Below are 12,240 nucleotides of genomic sequence, written 5' to 3' on the forward strand. Positions count from 1 at the left end.
TGCTCTGCCCTGTTGAGGGCAGAGCAGAATACTGCAGTGCGCAGGCGCCAGACCTCTCCTGACGCCTGCGCACTGCATGCATACTGTATGTGCCTTTCTATATAGTATACTGTATGTAAACATCTAGTTTCCACTGCTCAAAGAAATAAAGGGAACACAAACAGCCTGTTGCAAAGGGAATAGTGTTCCCTTTATTTCTTTGAACAGTATATATCTGTATTTTTGTCGCCATTAAAAGAGGGGGCCCAGACACATTTCTTGCAAAGGGACCCCAAGCTGTCAGTGTCCGCTCCTGGTTTCTGCAGTGGTGAGCTAGATGCTGAACTTGGGGGGCAGATGAAGAGGACAAGGAAAAGAATGTAAGTAAAATGACACAAACAAAAGAAATGGAAAAAACCAATGCATGTAATAACATTTTTGTTCATGCTGCTTCACAAAAAAAATTAAATAGTGACCATAGAGTTCATTCAACTAAAAAAAATCTAAAACTTAAGACTCTCAGAACATGATGAAATAAATATTTTCACTAAAATTGATAGAAAATACTTTTGTTAAGTTATTTTCTTGTGCAAACGAGGCAAATATAAAAAAAATACAGATTCTATATCACTGTAATCATACTGACACATACTATAAAACTATACCATTATTTTGTCACATGTTGAAAAGAAAAAAATCCAGAAAACAATACCAGATTGCTGTGTTTTGCTCATTCAGCCTCACAAACATAAGAAAAAAGTAAATAAAACATCATAAGTACCCAAAAATGGCAACAGTAAAAAAAAAATATCTTGTACAACAAAAATAATGCCTCATACAGCTCTGTCTATGGAAAAGTTTAAAAGTTATAGGTCTTGGAATATGGTAAATTCCCCCCGAAAAACTTGCTTTTTTATTTATTTTTTCTATAAGGCTAAGTGCACACGTACCGGAACTCTCGCGGAAATTACCGCGAGAATTCCGGAATTCCAGTCCGTGGGAAAATCGCATTTTAAATTCCCGCGATTTTCCCGCGGAAAAACTAGCATTTTGCAAGCGTAATTAGTTTGCAAAATGCTAGCGTTTTCCAAGTGATCTGTAGCATCGCTTGGAGAACTGACTGACAGGTTGGTCACACTCGTCAAACATAGTGTTTGACAAGTGTGACCAACTTTTGTACTACTGAGGCCGCCTATGCGGCATCAATAGTAAAAGATAGAATGTAAAAAAAAAAAAAAAGTGTTATTCTCACCCTCCGGCGTCCCGCGCATCCGTTCCCAGTAATCCTTTGCGAAAATGCCCGCGATGACGTCAGTTCTCGTGGGATCGCGACGTCTCGCGGTAATTCGCGATGACGTCGCGCGAATGACCGCGAGACTTCGCGATCCCACGAGAACGGACGCCATGGCGGGCATTTTCGCAAAGGACTACTGGGAACGAGAGCGTGAAGAGAAGCAGGAAGACTGCGCGGGACGTCGGAGGGTGAGAATAACAATATTTTTTATTTTTAAATTCTATTTTTTACAGGGATATGGTACCCAAAGCCCGGAGGACAGTCTCCTCTCCTCCGGACCGTGGGTACCATCCGCAAATGTTCTGCTTACTTTCCGCATGGTGTGCACAGCCACATGCGGAAAGTAAGCGGAACAATGCATTCCTATGGGTGCGGGATCGCCGCGATTCCGCAAATTAATGAGCATGCTGCGGTTTTTACCGCAAAGCGATTCCACCGCGGTAAAAACCGCAGCATTAGTACAGCATTGCGGAATACCATAGGAATGCATGGGATGCTTATTTTTCGCGTTTTCGCGGCAAAATCGCGCGGTTAAAACCGCCGCGGAAACGTGAAAAAAACGCCACGTGTGAACTCAGCCTTAAAGCTGTAAAATAAGAAAACGCATATGTAAAATGGGTAATGTCATTATTGTATTGACCTGCAGAATAAAGTTAGCATGTCAATTAAACGAAAACAATAATAAAGAATTTTTGTTTATTTTGTCCATCCCACCTCCAATTTATGACTCCTGGAATACAGTGACGAATAAATAAAAAGAAAATTTATATATACAGTATATAAAAGCCCAAAATGGGCGTGCACGTAAGAGTATAACTGGTTTTCTGCTTTAAAAGGTCCATAGGAATGAATATTCCTGAGAATTTTAAGATGTAAACGTAAATATGTCAGCAATCAACCAACAAACAAACCAACAGTTGTTTCTTAGTTGATTGCTGCTTTTATTCTTGTAAGAAAATCGTTGATTGTCGGCAGCACGTCCCTTTGTGTATGCAGCAATGTGCTGCCCTCATGATGCAAAGTTTATGGGAATGAATGTTTGTATTATCTCTTATCCCCAAAACTTTTTACATATTCAAGATAACAACTGCATATAAAACAAGTGTAAATCGTCATGTTACATCTTTTATCAAGTCTGTTCAGATAGTTAATCTACAATATATCAAAATGTTAATAGACGTAGTCATTTTTGTTTAATTGTTTATTCAGTATATATATCGAATACACCCAGCATGCTGAATGAGATTTCTAATCCTTAAAAGTTATTTATAGCGATTTATTATTTTGTTGTAAACTGCTCCGTCTATAGACGCATAGACGATTGTTTCTTTTGTATATTTTGGAACTGATAGTTGGACAGTAGTTCTGCCAGTTATGTCATTACATGAAATACTGTAAAAATATTGACTAGTGTTATTGGAAAATGGTAATTTCACAGCTGTTCAGTAAATAGTGCAAGTATGGGAAATGAGTGCTGCATCGACTAGAAGATAGAGGAGCCTTTGTTCTACTTATTTATTTATTTTGCACCTGTTGCTAAGTTGCTGACAATGACTCTAGTACCAAGACTGCAGCTAGGGCATACTAATGAGCTGGGCTGTGTCTTTGCTCATTAAAGGTTAGACAAAACTCATTAAATATTCTGTAAGAATATTTTTTGCCAAACTTTCACTCCTTTGGTTGCTGACATTGCCTGCCAATTGTAGTTTTAAATGGTATTGCTTATTTACTGAACTGGAGATTTTCTTAAGAAAAAAATAAATTCCAATCTTGCTTTACAATTCAATGAATGAAAAAAAAAATAATGAAAATTATGAACAGTAATGACATAAGAGATAAGACTGATACACTAAAAATTTCCTACACTTGCTAGACCATAAATGATCAGCTATATATCTAATTTTCATTGCCACATACAGGAGTGTCTCACAAAATTAGAATATCATCTAAAAGCTAATTTATTTATTCTTCAATACAAAAAGTGAAACTCATGTATTATATAGAGTCATTGCAGAGTGATCTATTTCAAGTGTTTATGTCTGTTAACTGTTGATGATTATGGCTTACAGCCAATGAAAACCCAAAATGTGATGAGTATAGCGTGGCACTACCACAGGGTGCAAAAGTAGGTTACCCAGACCAAATTGAATAATAAAGTAACTTGGCACTCAACTTTGAATGATCCTTTTTGAAAAAGAATTTTATTGTGTGCAGTCTAGTGTAACAGGCTGTTACACTAGCGGTGGATACCGCGTTTTATCTGCATACCCCTAGCCGACCTCTACATGCTCAAGGAGATACTATTAACATGACTGTACTTCCTATTTGGTGCTCCCTCTTTTCTACAGTCCCATATGGACTGTTTATCCAAGAACATATAACCTTATATACTCAGCGCCTGCCTCTTATGCCCCATATGGGCCGTGGAACATTAAGCCCTATAAAGAGATATTAAACAGGCCAAGTAATTTATACCCACTTGATCTCAATTTGAACGTAGGGAGGCAGACAGTATACCAAAATCAACATATATTGGATTTGGCTGGTTTACCAGCATAACACGCATCAATATCTAGCAAGTGCACACCTATATCAATCTCTATAGCAGGAATTAATATAGACGAAACCATTCTCCCTCTTGGGAATCTACATTCAGTTACTACACAGTGACTGCAGTCGGACTGACGAAGGCCGGTTGTAGACCGAAACGTTTCTAAGACTGCACACAATAAAATTCTTTTTCAAAAAGGATCATTCAAAGTTGAGTGCCAAGTTACTTTATTAATGAAAACCCAAAAGTCATTATCACAGTAAATTAGAATACTTTATAACATCAGCTTAAAAAATGATTTTAAAATCCAAAATGTTAGCCTACTGAAATGTATGTTCTGTAAATTCACTCAATACTTGGTTGGGGCTCCTTGTGCATCAATTACTGCAACAATTCGGCACGGCATGGAGGCAATTAGCCAGGCCTGTGACACTGCTGAGTTGTTATGGAAGCCCAGGTTGCTTTGATAGCAGCCTTCAGCTCGTATGAATTGTAGGGTCTGGTGTGTCTTATCTTCCTCTTGACTATACCCTATAGATTCTCTATGGGATTAAGGTCAGGTGACTTTGCTTGCCAATGAAGCACAGTGATACTGTTGTTTTTAAACCAGGTATTGGCACTTTTGTGTAACAATTATATGGGTACTACAGAATTTGATTTCATGGGATAAGAACGGAGACAAAAGTTGATGAAAATGAGTATATTAATAAGAGAAACAAAACTAACAGAGCACTTCCTGCAATAGTAATGAAAATACAGCACAATATAGAATAATGCAAGAGAAACCAAACTAAAAGAGCACTTCCTGCAATAGTAACAAAAACACACCATAATATAGAATGATGCAAGTAAAGCAAAACTAACAGAGCACTTCCTGCAACATTAAAGAATGCACAGCACAATATGGAAATGTCCATTGAAGCTGAGGAGCGTGGCGCGACCGCTAATATGAACAAGTCCAACAGGAATATGATGCAGGTGTGCACAAGGCATTAAACGTATGAGTGTAAACACACCACGTTTAACCTCTTAGCGACCGCCGATACGCCTTTTAACGGCGGTATTTAACTGTACTAAAACCACAGCGCCACTAATTCACGGCACTGTGAAGAAAGTGAATAGCGCCCCCCAGTGTCGGATTTTCTCCGGGGTCTCAGCTGCCGGGGGTAGCCGAGACCCCAGAGAACATGAATCGGTCGGTTTTTACCGACCCCACTTTTGCGATCGCCGTTATTAACCCTATAACGGCGACCGCAAAAAAAAAGCCACGATTTTACATTTAATTTCTCTTTCCTCTGATGTGATCGCACATCAGAGGAGAGAGAAAGAGGGTCCTCGATCCCCCCGGTACCTCTCCGTGGTCCTCTGTCCCCTCCCGGTGGTCCTGCGTCCCGCCGACAACCTCCGGTGGGTGCCGCCATCTTGGATCCGGGTAATCTGCCGGCTCCGGGTAATCTGCCGGCTCCGGCTGGCAGATTCCATTCATTCATTTTGATCACGATGATAAACTATCATCGTGATCAAAATAAACAAAATAGTACATAATCCCCCCGTTTATCACCCCCTTAGTTAGGCCAACAAAACGAAATAAAGAAAATATTTTTTTTTCAGTTTTCCATTAGGGTTAGGGTTAGGGTTGGGCTAGGGTTAGAACTAGGGTTAGGGCAAACTAGGATTAGAGTTAGAATTAGGATTAGGGTTGGGATTAAGGTTAGGGTTGGGATTAGGGTTAGAGGTGTGTTGGGGTTAGGGTTGGAGCAAGAATTGAGGGGTTTCTACTATTTACCAACTTTGGGGGTCTAAAAATTGGGTCTAAAAAAATCGCTTTTTATTTTCACAGCTCTGCGTTTATAATCTTCTGTGAAGCGCTTGGGGATTCAAAGTGCTCACCACACATCTAGATAAGTTCCTTAATGGGTCTAGTTTCCAAAATGGGGTTACTTGTTGGAGGTTTCCACTGTTTAGGCCCATCAGGGGCTTGCAAACGCAACATGATGCCCGCAGACCATTCCATCAAAGTCTGCATTCCAAAATGGCACTCCTTCCCTTCCATGCTCTCCCATGCGCCCAAACAGTGGTTCCCCCCCACATAAGGGGTATCAGCGTACTCAGGACAAATCGCACAATAACTGTGGGGGTATGATTTCTCCTGTTACCCTTGTAAAAATAAAAATTTGGGGGCAAAAACATCCTTTTTGTGGAAAAAAATGGATTTCTTATTTTCACGGCTCTACGTTATAAACTTCTGTGAAGCACTTGAAGGTTCAAAGTGCTCACCACACATCTATATAAGTTCCTTGGGGGGTCTAGTTTCCAAAATGGGGTCATTTGTTGGAGGTTTCCACTGTTTAGGCACATTAAGGGCTCTCCGAATGCAACATGGCATCCGATTTCAATTCCAGCCAATTCTGCATTGAAAAAAATCAAACGGCACTCCATCCCTTGCAAGCTCTGCCGTGTGCTGAAAAAGTGGTTTACCCCCACATATGGGGTATCGGTGTATTCAGGAGAAAATATACAACAAATTTTGTAGTTGATTTTCTCTTTTAACACTTGTGAAAATAAAAAAAATTGGTTCTGAAGTAAATTTTTTGCAAAAAAAAGTTAAATGTTAATTTTTTCCTTCCACATTGCTTTAGCTCCTGTGAAGCACGTAAAGGGTTAATAAACTTCTTGAATGTGGTTTTGAGCACATTGAGGGGTCTAGTTTTTAGAATGGTGCCACTTTTGGGTATTTTCTGTCATGTACACCCCTCAAAATGACTTTAAATGTGATGTGGTGCCTAAAAAAAAATGGTTTTGTAAATTTTGTTGTAAAAATGAGAAATCGCTGGTCAACTTTTAACCCTTATAACTTCCTAACTAAAAAAAAATTTTGCTTCCAAAATTATGCTGATGTAAAGTAGACATGTGGGAAATGTTATTTATTAAGAAATTTTGTGACACATCTCTCTAATTTAAGGGCATAAAAATTTAAAGTTTTAAAATTGCTAAATTTTCAAAATTTTTGCCATATTTCCGTTTTTTTCATAGATAAACACAAGACTTATCGAAGAAATTTTACCACTAACATGAAATACAATATGTCACGAAAAAATAATCTCAGAATCAGCAGGATCCATTAAAGCGTTCCAGAGTTATAACCTCATAAAGTGACAGTGGTCAGAATTGTAAAAATTGGCCTGGTCATTAAGCTGCAAAATGGCTGTCACTAAGGGGTTAATAAGGAAGTCCAGCTATATTATGAATGAGCACGCACACAGCACTAAAGAGTAGAAGTCCAGCAATCATATGGGTGGAAATGCACACGGCACTTAAACATAGAAGACCAGCATTATACGGGAGTGGCATTAACAGGAGATGGTCACTATATGTACCTTTTTGGGCTGAAAGTCCCACACAAGTCCAGCACCGCTGCCCAACAAACACAGGCCTAGAGGAGATGGTGATGTCAGGATTCTTTACAGGCCACAACAGATCCAGAGGTGAATAGTTCCACACTAGAAGTCCAAACACTAGTTGAGCAAAGACAACATCATGGAGATGCACAGAGGACTGTAGGCAGCATAACGTGGAGAGGCAGAGCACCAAGCTGATTCTAGAGTCCAGAATCTTTTCTACAAGAAATCGTTCATGTCCATACACCAACACAGGCTGAGGAGGCGTAATATGACCCTGAAAAGTATTTGGAGACACTGGTTTTAATAGGGAGACATGAAACAGAGGATGTACCTGTGACGACTCCTGGAGTGGACCCTCTGGGTCATGGCACCAACCCTCCCAGGGCAAGCTGACCTTGTGAGGACCACCCCCTATACAAGGAGTGTCAGGGGCAAGCCCGAGTGGGTAAAGTACCAAGACTACTGGCACCAGGTGGCCGGCTCACAGGAGACACGAGTGAGTGTGTCTGCAGGAACGTGCAAAGCGTGGACACAGGGACACGCAGAGTACAGGTCGAGTGTACGGAGGTACGGAGAGTACAGGACTATACAAGGCGTGTACACGGGGGTGCGCTAGATACAGGATAGTGCAAGGCGGGTACACGATAGCACGTATGGCATGCACAGACAAGCACGCCCGGGTGCAAGCAAAGCAGGGCGTGTGCTAAGGAGCACGCCTGAGTACAGAGTTAGACAGAGCACGTGCAGAGAAGCACGCCAGAGTGCAAGGCTAGGCAGAAGGTGTGCCACGAGGTACAACCGAGCATAGAGCAGAGCGTGTGCCGAGGGGCACGACAGAACACAGTGCAGGAACAGAGCTTGTGCCAGGAGGCACAACAGAGCACCATGCAGAGTTCAAGGACAGAGCATGTGCCAGGAGGCACAACAGAGCACAAGGCAGAGCACAGGGACAGAATGTTAGGGCTGGCGGAATGCACCAAATAATAAATAATAGTAAGGTGCGTTTGCAGCCTGGGGTCCACCGTGCAGGGGTGGTACACTGCTGCTTAGTAATGGCGGAAGTATAAAGCGGTGTAGAAAAGGTCACACGCAGGTTAACATCACCCAGTGTGAACAGAAACAAACTGTTAACTCACAGAGCCGCGCTACCGCAGAACATAAATGCCGGTGCCTGTTTAGCTCACAGAGCCCGGCCACAGAGCGCACAGAAAGCGGTCACAGAACTCTGCCCCAAGGACACGGGGTCAGAGTCCCTCTAGACCTTCTGAGTGTGCGGCGTCGCACCTGCGGAGGCCACTATAGACGCTGACTATGGAGTATCGAGCACGTGCACCGTGGTGTGCCGAGCCACCGGTGGACACTGATGCCTGTCTCAGACTCTGTCCTACCTACACCTAAGCCTGGGCGCTTAACAGGCTAGGCTGCACAACACATACGTACCAAGGGTAGGGGTTTCCAATGAGTCATTCACCAGAGACATTCATGCATGCATGCATACAGCACTCACTCCTAATAGTCTGATAATGCAGTCTATACTAGCTCATGCCAAGCGGCCATGCGAACCTTTTGTAGCAGCATCCTTTCGGGACCTTCCTGATGGTCCAATCCAAGCTGGAAAAGGACCTGAGCATGTGACCTCCAATCTCCAATGAGAGATCGTCCCACGGGCATGCTCAGTGGACCGAAAGGAGGACTTAGTCCCTGGAGTGGCTCGCTGCTGACCAGCATGCATTGCTATAGTTGGACCAGAGGTAGCAGCAGCAACCAAGCCCACAGAGCTGTTCTGAGCAGAGCACCGGGATCGACGAGTCTGCTGAGCAGGCTCCTCTGCGGCCGAAGGGGAATGGGAGACCGCCGAATGCAAGGCTCGGGATTCCTGCTGTGCAGCAGTAGGAACCCGACGCCTAACATTACCCCCACTCCTAGGGCCCCCTCCCCTCTGAGCCTCGCTATGCTCAAATGCTGCAATAAGGAGCGGAGCATGGATGTTCTCCACTGGCTCCCAGCTCTGAGCCTCTGGACCATGACCCTTCCAGTCCACCAAATAAAACTTTTTACCACGCACCACCCTGCATCCCACAATAGCATTGACCTCAAACTCGTCCGAAGACAGGTCTGATGTCCCGGCAGATGACTCGGAGAACCGGGACATGTGAACAGGTTTAAGGAGGGACACGTGGAAGGTTTCAGAGAGAACCAAGTGTGGTGGAAGGGCCAGACAATAGACCACAGAGCTGATCTGTTCGAGGACGTTAAAGGGACCAATGTAGCGAGGAGTGAACTTAGTGACTATACTCGCAGCCTGATGTTACGGGTGGAGAGCCACACTAAGTCGCCAGGGGAGAAAGGTTGGAGCAGGATGCCAATGTTCGTCCACGGAGGACCTCATTCTCTCCTTAGAGGCCCGAATGGCATCCTGGGTGCGGTCAAAATATCACGTGCCTCCACCGCCCAGTCTGCCACCCTAGAGTTGGTGGATGACACGGGCATGGGCACAGGGACAAAAGGATATTGGCCGTAGTTAAGGAGGAATGGGGTCTGGCCAGTGGAATTGGCCACAGTGTTGTTCAAGGTGAACTCAGCCAATGGCAACAAGGGTGCCCAGTCATCTTGCCTGGCCGAGACAAAATGTTGGAGATATGTGACCAGGGTCTGGTAGGCCCTCTCTACCAACCCGTTCGTCTCGGGATGATAGGCCGAGGAGAGATTCAGCTCAATACTGAGCAAGCGACAGAGCTCTCTCCAGAACTGAGACGCAAACTGGGGACCCCGATCACTGACCATCTTGTCTGGCATGCCGTGTAACCGGAAAACGTGTTTGATGAACAACACTGCTAGGCCCTGTGCAGAAGGTAGCCGAGAGAGAGGCACCAAGTGCACCATTTTAGAAAAATGGTCGGCGACGACCCAAATAACAGTGCTGCCACTGGACTTGCGTAGGCCCACCACAATGTCCATGCCAACCATCTCCCAGGGCCTGTCCGCCACCGGTAAGGGGTAAAGTAACCCAGCGGGTCGTTGCCGGGAAGGCTTACTCTTGGAGCAGGAGACGCACGCCTGAATATACACTTTAACGTCACGAGCCATATGCGGCCAACAGGAAAGTCCTCGCCAAAAGCTCAACTGTCCACTTAGTACCAAAGTGTCCACCCACCCTGGATGCGTGAGCCCAAGAGAGGACCTCCGGACACAAACAGGCAAGAACAAAATTCTTGCCCGGGGGTACAGACTCAAGGGCGACCGGAGCCACTGTCCTCAGGCTCTCAGATGGTACAATTATCTGAGACTCCTCCTCCTCCGCTGACACCACGGAGCGAGAGAGCGCATCGGCCCGGACATTCTTCTCACCAGAAAGGAAATGTAGGGTGAAATGGAATCGGGAGAAGAAGAGAGACCATCGGGCTTGGCGAGAATTTAACCGCTGGGCAGTTTGGAGATATACCAAGTTTTTGTGGTCAGTGTAAACTTGTAAGGGATAGCGAGCCCCCTCCAGGAGGTGTCTCCATTCAGAAAAGGCCAACTTCATGGCTAGCAACTCCCTGTCTCCAATGGAATAGTTCCTCTCCGTCGGCAAGAAGGTCTTGGAAAAGAAGAAGCAAGGATGCTTCCGACCTTGAGCATCCTTTTGGAACAGGACTGCTCTAGCACCGGCGGATGAGGCATCCACCTCTAAAATAAATGGCTTATCCACATTGGGGCGATGTAAAATGGGAGCACTAGCGAAGTGGGACTTGATGGAGAGGAAGGCCTTGGAGACCTCCTCTGACCACAATTTAGGATTCGGTCCCTTCTTGGTGAGGGCAACCAAGTCGAGAAGTGCGGGATGAATTGGCGGTAATAGTTAATAAATCCCATAAAGCACTGCACCACTTTGAGGGAATGAGGCTCCTGCCAATCCATCACCGCCTGTAGTTTGGCAGGATCCATGGTCAACCCCTGGGCCGAGATGATATAGCCCAGGAAAGGCAAGGACTCCTGCTCAAACAAACACTTCTCCAACTTGGCATACAGGGAGTTTGCCCGTAGGAGATCGAAGACTTTGCAAACATCCTTCCGGTGGGAGTCTATATCTGGAGAGTAGATGAGGATATCATCCAGATAGACTACAACCGAGGTGGTGAGCATATCCCGTAAGATGTTGTTCACAAAGTCTTGGAAGATGGCAGGAGCATTACAGAGTCCAAAGGGCATCACCAGGTATTCATAATGCCCATCCCTGGTGTTAAAGGCCATCTTCCATTAGTCTCCCACACAGAGGCGAATCAGGTTGTAAGCACCCCGCAGATCTAGCTTAGTGAAGACCCTCGCTCCCCGCAACCTATCAAAAAGCTCAGATATCAGGGGCAGAGGGTACTTGTTCTTAACGGTGATGGTGTTAAGACCCCTGTAGTCAATGCATGGCCGTAGTTATCAGTTTTTCTTCTGCATAAAGAAAAACCCCACCCCTGCAGATGACACTGATTTCCTAATAAAGCCCCTTGCCAGATTCTCCCGGATGTACTGAGACATAGACTCCGTCTCCGGGAGAGAGAGAGGATAAACTCGACCCCTGGGAGGCTCAGCACCAGGCAAGAGGTCGATAGGGCAGTCATAAGGGCCATGAGGCGGAAGGATCTCCACCGCCTTCTTGGAGAACACGTCCGCATAGGACCAATAGTGCTTGAGAATAGAGGAAAAATCTGCGGGTACCTCAGTAGTAGCAACCTGAAAGCAGTCCCTCTGACATCTACCAACACAGGATTTACTCCATCCCAGAATTCTCCCTGAGGACCACTCTATATGAGGGGAGTGATACCGTAGCCACGGCATCTCTAAGAGGACCTTTTCAATTCCCTCGGGAATGACAAGCAGGGAGATGATCTCCTGATGGGAAGGAGACATGGATAAAGTAAAAGGGACGGTCTGATGGGTTATCTGTGATGGTAGTGTCAACCCATTTATCACCCGAATGGTCACTGACTTGACGAACATAACTAGTGGAATTGCGTGCCGTCGGGCGAAGGTAGAAGACATGA

The sequence above is a fragment of the Dendrobates tinctorius genome, unplaced genomic scaffold (genome assembly GCF_039654945.1).
Source record: "Dendrobates tinctorius isolate UK_male_01 unplaced genomic scaffold, ASM3965494v1 ptg000115l, whole genome shotgun sequence".
NCBI classification, from domain to species: domain Eukaryota; kingdom Metazoa; phylum Chordata; class Amphibia; order Anura; family Dendrobatidae; genus Dendrobates; species Dendrobates tinctorius.